This window comes from Drosophila rhopaloa, unplaced genomic scaffold (assembly GCF_018152115.1).
Source record: "Drosophila rhopaloa isolate 14029-0021.01 unplaced genomic scaffold, ASM1815211v1 contig_218, whole genome shotgun sequence".
NCBI classification, from domain to species: domain Eukaryota; kingdom Metazoa; phylum Arthropoda; class Insecta; order Diptera; family Drosophilidae; genus Drosophila; species Drosophila rhopaloa.
The window spans coordinates 2,788,162-2,801,537 of NW_025335104.1; the positions used below are offsets into that span (position 1 = coordinate 2,788,162).

At 39.1% G+C, this 13,376-nt stretch overlaps 1 pseudogene; it reads left to right on the top strand.

Moving 5' to 3' along the window:
- Positions 1-9,690: 9,690 nt before the first annotated feature.
- Positions 9,691-11,066, top strand: LOC123037910 (annotated as a pseudogene).
- The last annotated feature ends 2,310 nt before the right edge of the window (positions 11,067-13,376 follow it).

Genomic DNA, 13,376 nt, shown 5'->3' on the forward strand with positions numbered 1-13,376 from the left:
TCATCTATAAGTGGCATAGGAAAATGATCTTTGGCAATCTTAGCCGTTTATAGTCGCAACAAAGCCGCTTGCTACCGTCCTTCTTCGGTACCAAGACAACAGGTGAGGCATACTCAGATGAACCAGGCTGAATAATCTTTTCTGCTAGCCATTTCTCAACCTGAATGTCTACAATTGACTTGTCTGGATGTGAAATGCGTTTTTCTTTTGGTTGAAATTTTACCGACTTCTGTGAGAATATCAAGTCCGATGATGAGTACTTAATATCAATTCTGCTCGCAACGTGAAAGTTTAAGTCCAAAAAAGTGTTGTCTACCAATACTTGGGTTAAGAAACTGTCAAGCTTATTTAGATCACTGTTGCAAATGCCGACCAGACAATGCTTTTCATCAACAAGCTCAATATTTCCCAACATCTCAACCACGTCGTCACGGATAAGGCAGAGATCACAGCCTGTATTGATCAAAGCGGAAAATCGAATACATATGCCACTGCTGCTGATATGGTTCGTCATTGAGTTCGCACTTATTCCTTCCTTTTTATACCCTTGCAGAGGGTATTATAATTTTGAAAGTTTGTAACGCAGTGAAGGAGACGTTTCCGACCCTATAAAGTATATATATTCTTGATCAGGATTAATAGGGGAGTCGATATAGCCATGTCCGTCTGTCCGTCTGTTTTAATACCGTTTGTGAGCTCAGTTTAAAAGCTAGCGATCTAAAACTTTCACAGCCGTCCTAAAACATGTGTACGCAGATCAAGTTTAAAAACCGCCCCGATCGGATGGCTTTATCCTATAGCTCACATAGGAACAATCGGATATAACTTGCAATAATGGAAGATATTTTGCGCAGTGTAAAACCTATTGACATAAATCTTTCCAAATCTTATTTTTTTATGAATACCTTGATCAGGGTTAAAGCGCGTGCTGATCGGACGTCTATATCATATAACTCCCATAGGAACAATAGGGTGAAATCGTTTAAAATTTAATGATTTTTAGGATATTTCGCGCAGTATATAAGCTATTGACATGAATCTTTCCAAATCGTATTTTTTATGCATACCTTGATCAGGGTAAAAGCGCTTGATGATCGGACGTCTATATCCTATAGCTCCCATAGGAAAAATAGGGTGAAATCGGTTAAAATTCAATGATTTTTAAGATATTTCGGGCAGTATATGAGCTATTGAATTTAATCTTTTCCAATCATATTTTTTTATGCATACCTTGATCAGGGTTAAGGCGCGTGTCGATCGGACGTCTATATCCTATAGCTTCCATAGGAACAATAGGGTGAAATCGGTCAAAATTTGATGATTTTCAGAATATTTCGTGTAGTGTGTAAGCTATTGACATAAATTTTTCCAAGTCTTATTTATTTACGCATATCTTGATCAGGGTGGAAGCGCTTGCCGATCGGACGTCTATATCTTATAGTTTTTTGTAGGAAAAATTGTTAAAGGCTGCGGAAATATCCCTTTTTTTCTATTTTTATATGACATTTTTGCAGTATAAAAGCATTTGACATGAAACTATGCAAATCTAGTTATTTATGTATACCTTATTCCTTTCGCTACTTTTTCAATTTCGGCTTGCCGAAGTTAGCTTCCGTCCTCGTTTTCAGCTGTCCTAGTACCTGGACAATTCGATGCCTTATGGCCAGGCTGTTCGCACCTGTAGCATTTAATTTGTGAAAATGTGAAGGATCACCACACTTAAAACATTGTTTTAAATGCTGTTTAATCACATTTGGTTTTTTGTCTTCGTTGGTAATATAAGATTTTGCCGTATTAAGCACTTGAGGGCGACTGCCACGAATTTTCTCATATACACTTACTTGCTCCTTAAGTTCCTGCAGAGTCCTGGCCTGATATAAGTTGCTTTTGTTGGCTCTCGAGTCAGGTATACCTTCGATGAAGTACTCAATAAGACTGACGTCATCCAAATTGACAGGCTTTCCAATTTCCATGAGCGAATAGAGATTCTCCTTGTAATCCTCATTTGGGCCCTTTTGGCGATTTTTTGACATTCGGTGAACTTCAATTGCCGAAACCTCAGATCCGAACTCAGCTACTAATGCTCGCTTTAGAGATGACCAGTTGGAAATACCTGACTGGCTTCGAACGAATATTTTCGCAGCGCCTTTTAACAATTGCTTCGAATAGATGAACATTTGAAGACTATTCCACTGGACTGTTGCTGCATTATCTTTAAGCTCCTGGATACAGCTGTGAACAGACGGCTGGCTCGTACCATTAAACTGAGAAAGGGAGTCCTCTATGTCGCGCAATGTAAATGAACTGCGACCGCTCCTGCATCACCGTACTCAGACTCCTCATCCTCGATTTCCTCAGCTGGTATGTTGTAGTGGTCAAGAAGTCTGTCTTGCAATGTCTGCTTTCTACCCCTTGTAGGTAAATTAAGCTGTGATAAGTGCTCCTTCAATGCGTTTACGTTTAACGACAAAATTTCTTCCCTCTGCATTCTGTACTCTTTATTGCTCTCTGTTTACAAAATTTGACAAATTATAATGAATTCTTGAACTTAACTTAATCCCTAAAGATTATAAAATGAAAGACCGATTTTTAAGGGGATACGGCCACAGCCCAAACCGTAAGAGCAAGAGCAGCCAAATTTTTTCACAGTATTCCATTGGGGGCGTGGGCGCCCACTAAGATCCGATATGTCCCCCCAGTGGCCCCAAACAGCTCCAACATCCATTATTCTGAGCAAAAAAAAGTTGATGTATTTGAGCTTAACTTCTAAAGTGGTTGGAATTTCGATATTTTGTTTTTTCCGAATTTTAGGTTTTGAAAAGGCCTAATTAGAAATCTAAAAGAAATTTCGATATCCCTCATAATTTGGGGACTACATTTAAAATTAACTTTTCGATTTAAAAAATCTAAACCGCTGCTCCGATCAAGATGATTTTTCGCTCAATAGTTATTCTATGGCCCAAATGCTTAAGTTTAATTTTTCAAGTTTTTAACATTTTGTTAAGTATTTTTAACGAATTTATTTAGATTTTCTAAGTTATTGCGTTGCATTTTGCGGGAGCCTGTCGAGAGAACGAAACCCAGAGAGCGGATGCCAAGAGAGCGACGGCCGAGAGAGCAACAGCCAAGAAAACTGATGAGGGGGAGGGGTAGTGCTGCAGGGAAAGGGGAGGGGAAAGAGGCAATTTAAGTTAAATTTGTTTTGGATTTTAAAAACTTAAACTGCTGCTCCGATCAATATGATTTTCGATCAATAGTCAGTCCTGTGGATCAAATGCTTAGGTTTTATTTTTCATTTTGTAGCAGAAGTAAGAGCCTTATTTAATTTCCACCATGGAAGAAAATAGAAAATTACTACAAATTCTGTAAGCAAAGCCAAAATGTTTCCAAGTTATATATTAATCTTAAGATTCGAACTTTTGACCAAATACGTATGTACATATGTATATTTGGATATGTTTTGATTTGCTTATATGTACAATACATGTACATACATACAATGTGTGTGTATGTCTCTATTCGAAAGTAGATAATGTGCTTAAATACAAATAAAATGATTTATTATACCCGTTTATCGATCAAATGTGGAATCTGAAAATAATACGTTACTTTGCTGTTTTTGTATTGGATGCCAATCTTTTACTGTGTGTACAAAGGTTTTCGTTTCATTCAAAACAAGAAATTTGAAAACAACAAATTCCAATTTACAAACAAGTATACATATTTGTGCGCAAATTAAAATTGCATTGATAACATTGTAACTGATAAAAAGTATACAAGCTCACGACTTTTACTTGGATCACTTTCATTTATTATATAGCTCTGCCAGTATCCTTCTGATTCTCTCTCTTAAAGAATCTTCTACAAAGGTTGTTTACACAAAGGTTTTCAAAAAACGCCCAAATAAGAAATAAGAAAGTCCTGACAACCCAATTTCCTAACTCCAAACTAATATTAAGCGAACGAGCAAAAAGTCGTATACAATACAATTTTACAAAGCGTTGGGGCTGAGATGGGTGAAATATTTTTTCTGGATGCACCTGGAGGGACAGGTAAAACCTTCTTGACAAACTTATTGTTGGCAAAAGTTCGAAGTTCAAAAAAAATAGCCCTAGCTGTAGCATCTTCCGGTATAGCTGCTACCCTGCTCAATGGAGGTCGAACTGCTCATTCTACATTTAAACTTCCTTTGGATTTAGTTAATTTAGAAACACCTCATTGCTCTATTTCAAAGCAATGTAATATGGCTGCGGTGTTTAAAGACTGTAAGTTAATTGTTTGGGATAAGTGCACAATGTCACATAAAGGTGGGCTTGAAGCCATAAATAGAACCCTGCAAGATATTAATGAGAATACTATGTGGTATTGCAGTCCTGCTAGCTGGAGACGAAAAATGAAAGAGCAACCACTATTAACAATTTATTGGTAAACTCATTTGATGGTTTAGAAGTCTCCTATAAATCGGTCGACTCTGTTCCTGATGCTGATAATGCTGTTCATTACCCTGTTGAATTTTTAAATTCTTTGAATCCTCCAGGAATTCCTCACCATAATCTTTATCTTAGGATTGGAGCACCTGTAATGTTATTGCGAAATTTAAATCCCCCAAAGTTATGCAATGGGACACGATTGCAGATAAAAGGTCTTCATAAGAATGTAATCGAAGCAACAGTATTTACGGGGTGCGCGAAGGGGGAAACAGTGTTTATACCCAGGATCCCATTAATACCATCCAGTCTGCCGTTTCAGTTTAAAAGGCTACAATTCCCTCTAAAAGTTTGCTTTGCAATAACTATAAATAAATCGCAGGGGCAGACTTTGAAGCTGGCTGGACTAGATCTTAGAGAAGATTGCTTCTCTCATGGACAATTTTATGTCGCATGCTCTAGAGTTAGCTCTGCTCAGTAGCCTTATTATTCTCGCTCCTGAAGGATCTTCTAAAAATGTTGTTTACACAGAGGTTTTAAAGTAATCATATTAATTAACATTATTAAACCTAGAAAGTTTGAAATTAGACCTATTCCACTGAAACTTTCTAGGTTTAATAATGTTAATTAATATGATTACTTTAAAACCTCTGTGTAAACAACACACATTAAAAAAAACGCGCAAATTTCTCTACCTCAGGGGTGGTGTGGAAATGGGAAAGTCTTGACAACCGTACTCAAAACTAATTTTAAGCGAACGAAGTCGCGCCGGGTACAGCTAGTTTAATTGAATATAATAGTTAAAAAATATTGATACACTTCGCTCACTCTCCGCTTCTGCAAACAACGCAAACCCTGTGCTCACGCTGATTGATTCGAGGCTTCCTTCCATTTCTGACACGACACACCCTGTGCCCACACTGACGCCGTTTTTTTCAGGCTTTTTACCGGATTTTCGCTTTCCGAAAGGACCTTTGCGCACGATGCTCACCTTGCCATAAAGTCTAGAGCATAGAGTAAGAATCTATATAGAGGTTTCATTTGCTCTGCCCGCACCTCTGCCCATCGAGGCAGAAGCAATAGTATGGGGAGTTCTCTCACCAATCCTTAGGAATCCATAGAAAATACCAACTGCCTATCTTTACAAACACAAAAGTCATGGCATTTCCGATCGTTCAGTTATATGGCAGCTATAGGATATAGTCGGCCGATCCCGGCCGTTCCGACTTATATACTGCGTGCAAAGGAAAGAAGGGTGTCTGCAAAGTTTCAATTCGATATCTTCAAAACTGAGAGACAAGTTCGCGTAGAAACAGACAGACGGACAGACAGACAGACGGACATGCTTATATCGCTTTCACCCTGATCAAAGTATGCATAAAAAAATACGATTTGGAAAGATTCATGTCAATAGGTTTTACACTGTGCGAAATATTTTCTATTCTTGCAAATTATATCAGATTGTTCCTATGGGAGCTATAGGATATAGACATCCGATCCGGGCGGTTTTCAAACATGATCTGCGTACATTTGTTTTAGGACGACTGTGAAAGTTTCAGATCGCTATCTTCTAAACTGAGCTCGCAAACGGTATTGGAACAGACGGACGGACAGACCGACGGACGGACAGACAGACATGGCTATATCGACTCTCCTATTGATCCTGATGAACAATATATATACTTTATGGGGTCGGAAACGTCTCCTTCACTGTGTTACAAACTTCTGACCAAAATTATAATACCCTCTGCAAGGGTATAAAAACTGTTAAATTTAAATTGAATTGTTTTTTAATTTCTTTGTACAGCAGGATACTTGTCTTGCCAAGGTAGTTGATAATATATTTTAAAGTATCTTTTGAATTTTAACTGTTTGTCAACAAACCCAGCTGATTGACAGTACTACCGGAGCAGGCTTAATTCTGATGAACTCTTGAAAAAAATAAATTTCGGAAAAAGTGGCTATAAGTGGCGATTCTAACAATATACATTTTAACAAGAATTTAATACTCTACAAATGTTAAGAATTGGACTCCGCTAGACTCACTCTGTTGCTCTACTTAAAAGTTAGTTTTCTAATTAAAAAAAGCATTTTAGGCAACTCACTTTAACTCCACTTAAGTACAAGGACAGCACAAGTATTAAGTATTAATACTTTAAAACTGGAATGAATAAGTCGAATATCTAAAACACTAGGCATACATCTAAAACATCTGATTTAACAGCTGTTAACTTAACAGAAGCGCACTTTATCAGAATTTCTGAAACGTGACATTGTAAATTGGACTTCTGCTAATTATTGTGGTCCTGGACCCCATACCGCGCTGCTTCAAAATTTGGAGAGTGACTGCTGATCTTACAGTGGGCCATAAGTGCTGCTTTTTGTATATTTGCTTGGTGACTTAATTTAAAATGTGATCTATGTTATGATAATCGAGTTTTTATACCCTTGCAAAGTGTATTATAATTTCAGTCAATATATATATAAATTATATATATTCTTGATCAGCATCACCAGGAGAGTCGATTTAGCCGCCTGTCCGTCCGTCCCTTTCTACGCAAACTGGTCACTCAGTTTTAAAGCTATTTTATATACAACATTGTTTTTGTCAGACATATGTTGTTTTATACCCTTGCAGAGGGTATTATAATTTTGGTCAAAAGTGTTCAACGCAGTGAAGGAGACATCTACGACCCTATAAAGTATATATGATCAGGATTGATCAGGATTGCGTCCTGTCCGTCTGTCTATTTCTACGCGAACTAGTCTCTCAGTTTTAAAGATATCAAATTGAAACTTTGCACACACCCTTCGTTCCTTTGTGCGCTGTATATAAGTCGGAACAGCCGGGATCGGTCGACTATGTGCTATAGGCGCCATATAACTGATTGATCGGAAATGCCATAACTTTGGCGTTTTTAAAGTTAGGAAGTTGAAATTTTCTATGGGATTTTCTGTGGGTTTTATTTTTGGCCAAATTTCATAAAGATCAGCCAACTATATCCTATAGCCGCCATATAACTGATTGATCGGAAAAGCTAGAACTTTGATGTTTGTAAAGTTAGGATGGGTTTTATTTTCGGCCAATCAATCCGACCTACCAACTTTTTTAAGGATCGGCCGACTATATCCTATAGCTGACGAAGCTGAAGTTAGGAAACTAAAGTTTTTTATCGGTTTTATATTTGGCCAATCAATCCTACCTATCGGCCGACTATATCCTACAGCCGCCATATAACTTTGGTGTTTATAAAGTTAGGAAGTTATTTAGTTATGAGTATTAAGAATGCATCATATGAATAATTTTGGAGAATATAATTTACAGAATATTCTGCAAGGGTATATCAACTTCGGCTCCGCCCGAAGATAGCTTTTAAATTAGCAAGTTTATTTTAAATAAGTTTATGCTTGAAAAAACATGTTCTCTGGGTGTAATAAGCCTATAAAGTTTTAGCTACCAGAATTGATAACCTAATATAAGTATGTAATGTTATGTCAACAATTGATTGTGAAGAAATATATATTAAGAGTTTTGAAGATAAATCTACAAGCTACTCCAGTGTCGGAATAATTGCACTGACCAAATTTATAATAGAGAAAGACTGACTACAATCAAAATAACTTGAACTTACGCTCTTTTTATAGCCAGCTGACAGCCGACCATATTTTTCCCATTACTTTTTCCCAAGAAAGCTTAGTCGTGTGCGGGTGCACTGTTCACATAACTTTTCAGTTGAACTAGTGAACGATTGTTCCAAAGAACGAAGAAATTCAGCAAGCCAACTTTTCTATACCCCTGCAGCTCTTACAATTCTTAAATATTTTATATTTTCTTTTGAATTATTTTAAACTTTTTGATAAAGTTAGTTTGGAGCCCTGCTTAAAAATTAAATTGATAAAACCCATTGTTTTATTATAAACAAGAAAGAAAGGCAACTTTGGTAACCAGCTATAACAAAAATGTTCTGGAATATAAAGCCATTTTGTTAATATTTATAAAATTCAAAAGTTTTTCAATCGTAAAAAACATCTAGAACTTTATGCGTATATCTTACGTTATTGGTTTCTGGTTGGGACATTAAAATCAATACAATTCATATGGCTTACATTTATATATTTCATATTTAACAAGAAAGGAAAGCTAACTTCGGGCGGAGCCGAAGTTGAAATACCCTTGCAGAATATTCTGCAAATTATATTCTTTAAAACTATTCATATGATGCATTCTTAATACTTATAAAAAATCCCACCTTCCTAACTTTAAAAACACCAAAGTTATGGCATTTCCAATCGTTCAGTTATATGGCAGTTACAGGATATAGTCGGCCGATCTATATGAAATTTGGTAGGTCGGATTAATTGGCCAAAAATAAAACCCATAGGAAATCCCAACTTTCTAACTTTACAAACACCAAAGTTATTTCATTTCCGATCAATCAGTTATATGGCAGCTATAGGATATAGTCGGCCGATCCTTATGAAATTTGATAAGTCGGATTGATTGGGCAAAAATAAAACCCATAGAGAATCCCAACTTTCTAACTTAACAAACACCAAAGTTATGGCATTTCCGATCAATCAGTTATATAGCAGCTATAGGATATAGTCGGCCGATCCTTATGAAATTTGGTACGTCGGATTGATTGGCCAAATATAAAACCCATAGAAAGTCCCAACTTCCTAACTTAACAAACAGCAGAGTTATGGCATTTCCGATCAATCAGTTATATGGCAGCTATAGGATATAGTCGGCCGATCCCGGCCGTTCCGACTTATATACTGCGTGCAAAGGAAAGAAGGGTGTGTGCAAAGTTTCAATTCGATATCTTTAAAACTGAGAGACTGGTTCGCGTAGAAACAGACAGACGGACAGACAGACGGACAGACGGACATGGCTATATCAACTCAGGAGGTGATCCTGATCAAGAATATATATACTTTATAGGGTCGGAGATGTCTCCTTCACTGCGTTGCACACTTTTGACCAAAATTATAATACCCTCTGCAAGGGTATAAAAATTGTCAATCTTATCAATTAACGATCAGCTTCGTTTGGACATCTTCAAATCGCGTAGGTTCTTTCATCATTAGACCTCTGTCACAGTAGAAAATGCACATCCATTAAGTCAATTGAGAAGTGCACTATTTATTGAGTGCACTATTTATTAAGATCAATTAGAAAACAGAAAACATCGGCAACCCCTCCGAGATTTTTCATAAAAAGACGACAATGAGTACAATGGCAATGGCACATTGAATCATGATGTCAGACCCAGCGGACAATCCTCCACTTTATCTTACTCCGCAGTTCTTCAGGCGCACTCTGGAGCATGGTTTGCAGCAGATCAATCTGCAGGTCCTCGGGGTGCAGCTGATTAATCTGACGCGTGGCGGAGAGAACTACTGCAGCAACATATACCGAGCCATCATTAGGTATCGCAATGCCAATAACTGCGTCCTGGAAACGTCGTTAATTGTTAAGTCATTGCCGGACGAGAAGCAGGCCATTCTGGCCCGCCTGAATATATACAACAAAGAGACCATTTTCTATACAAATATCAAGCCGAAGTTGGAGGCGCTTATGTGGGGGGCGCAAGATGCTTCCAGTCCTTGGACGTTAGCTGCCAAGTGCGTGAATCCAAAATTATAACATTGCTTCACTCAAAAAGTCATTTCCTTTTAAAAGGCACTACTATTCTACCACTCAACCGGAGCAGACCATCGTCTTTGAGGACCTTTTGCTCCAAGGGGTACCAGTTGAAATGCCGTCAATTGGGACTGGACTTCGAACACGCGTCTATGGTCATGCGGAAGTTGGCCGAGTATCATGCCCTTAATATGGTGATGGCCGACCGGGAACCAGAGACAATAGTGGATCGATATCCCTTCGGCCTTCTCCACATGGATGCCATTAAGTCGGAGCCTTTCAAACTTCTTTTTGGGACCCAACTCCTAAAGCTAGCCGCCCTATTGGGTGATTGTGAGGGGTTTGGTTCGATTACCACGAAGCTGTACCATTACCATGAACACTTTACAGAGCGCGTCCTGAAGGCAGTGTACCCGCTTTGCGGACAGCATAATGTCCTTAATCATGGCGACCTTTGGGTGAACAACATATTTTTCAAGTACGATGTTCACTACAACGTGCAGGAGGTAAAAATTGTAAGTATAAGTTTTTTGGAATATCAGATTGACAGATATATACAGATATAATCCCTTATACAGATTGATTTTCAGCTGTGTTTCCACGGCAGTTTGGGCTTTGACATAAACTACTTTTTGAACACTAGCTTGGAGCTGGACGTTCTACGTGACAGGCGGCAAGAGCTTATCGACATATACTACAAGATTCTAGTGGACAAGCTAGAGCACCTGCCATGGGTCAAGCCGCTGCCCAAATATGAGGGCGTCATGGATGAAATCCGGGAACGCGAGGCCTACGGTTTTTTTGTAGCCTTTGGCTTTTTCCCGCTGATGAGCATGATCGGAGTAGATTCGGAGGACAACTCGTTGAAAAACTTCCACAATGAGGCATTCGCCAGGCATAAGGTCCAGCTCATGTTTGAAGAAAACACTAAAACCCTAGAGAGCTTGAAATGTACACTAAAGCGTCTGGATGAGTTAAAAATGTTTGACTAACCGTTTCAAAAATCGAAATATATATATTTTTTTCAAATCAAACATGCAATGATTCAGCCAGAATTTGCGTACAATTCGGGCTGGTGCCAGTTAGCCCTTTTTAAGGGCGTAAAGAATAAAAAAACCGTCGTCTTCCAATAATGCAAACAATAAAATTGAATTCATAAAAAATCAAGAAAGGAAGCCAACTTCGGCAAACCGAAGCTTATATTCCCTTGCAGTTATTACATATCGACTAAATTTCGATTTCTTTGCCTAGAGGCCTTTCTAGAAGTGGGCCCACTTTTTTCTGCACAGTATATCTGGGTATGAGCATAGAGTAAGAAACTATATAGAGGTTTGATTTGCCATGCCCGCACCTCTGCCAAAGCTCTGCTGAGAGCCATGTTCGAAGCTAGCTTCGGTTTCTCACCACACTCAACATGTGCGAGGCACAAGCAATAGTATGGGGAGTTCTCGCACCAATGCTTATGAATAAGAGCGACCAGTGCAGCTGCAGAAACTCACCGCGGGACTCGATTCCAGTTCGATCGAACAAATGAAAAACTTTTTTTTTATCAGTTTTTCCCCTACGTGACATCACTGGCAAAGTCACTCGAAGGCGCGGGCAGAGCAAATGAAACCTCTATATAGATTCTTACTCTATGGTTGTATGAAATGACCAGTCTATATGTTGTATGGTTAGTGGTTTCATAGAGTTAGAAACTATATAGAGGTTTCATTTGCTCTGCCCGGGCCTCTGCCAAAGCTCTGCTGAGAGCTATGTTCGAAGCTAACTTCTTCTAACTTCGGTTTCTCACCACTTCTAACATGTGCGAAGCACAAGCAATTGTATGGGGAATTCTCGCCCCTATCCTTAGGAATAAGAGCGACCAGTGCAGCAATAAGAATTCACCATGGGCATCGATTCAAGCTCGATCCGAACAAATGAATTTTTTTTTTTTTTTTTTTAACATTTGCATTTTATTTATTGGATCTTCTCTGAATTGAGACTAACAATAAGTATATAGAATCTTAAATTAAAAAGCTATCTGACAGTCAAGGTGACTGGCGCGAAAATTTAGGGGCTCTAATAACTATTGCTGAGCTGGAAGGTCATTGCGTTGCAATCGGGTCCGGATGGAAGCCCTGGCTAGGCCCCTGGCGAGCTGGTTTGGATGAGAAGTTAGCTTGGTGTGGTAGGACGCTTTTTGTTTTGATATTTCATCTTTTACGGGTAGAATGCCAAGATCTCTGTGGATGCTGTCGTTCCGAACATACCAAGGTGCCCCAGTGATAGTTCTCAGGATTTTTGATTGTGCTCGCTGAATAATGTCGATGTTGCTGCTGCTCGCGTTTCCCCACAATTGGGAGCCGTAGGTCCAGACTGGCTTAAGCGTTGAATTGTAGAGCAGGACCTTGAAGTCCAGGCAGAGGGGGAGCGCGCGTTTAAAAGCCAATGGAGACTGTTTGATTTTAGTTTTAGGTGAATTTTCTTAGCTTCGATATGTCTCCGCCATGTAAGTCTCCTGTCTAGGTGGATGCCAAGGTACGTTACATCGTCAGCTTGTGGAAGTGGCGTGTTATTCAGGGTTAGCGGGGGACACGTTTGTCTGTTAAGAGTAAACGTTATGTGTTTACACTTTTGCGCATTTATTTTTATACGCCAGTCTGATAACCACCTCTCCACTACAACGAGATGATCAGCTAGTAGTGCTGTTGCCTGAGTTGGGCATTTGGACCGACTTATGATCGCGGTATCGTCTGCGAATGTAGAAGTAGTTAGCCGCTCGTTCGTGGGAATATCTGCGGTGTAGAGGAGAAATAGAGTTGGACCAAGGGCGCTACCTTGGGGAACTCCAGCCTCTATAGCGTAGTTATCGGATGTTGTGGTGTTGCATCTCACGGCGAAGGCTCTGTTGTAAAGGTACGATTCCAGTATCCTGTGAGTGTTTCCTGGCAGGATCGTTCTGATTTTATGGATAAGGCCATCAAGCCAGACTCGGTCGAAAGCCTGTGCAACGTCAAGGAATACCGCACTGCAGTATTCCCGAAGCTCGAATGCAGTCCTTATTTCTGTTGTTAATCTGTTGACTTGCTCTATTGTTCCATGGCTTTCTCGAAAGCCAAATTGATGTGCTGGAATAACGTTGTGCTCTTTCAGATATGGAATGATGCGCGTCAGAAGGCATTTTTCGAACAGTTTTGACAGACACGAGAGTAAACTTATCGGTCTATACGAAGCTGGTATTGTGTGATCTTTCCCTGGCTTTGGGATCATTATGATTACCGATTTTTTCCATTTTTTTGGGAAATAGCCAAGTCGTGTAA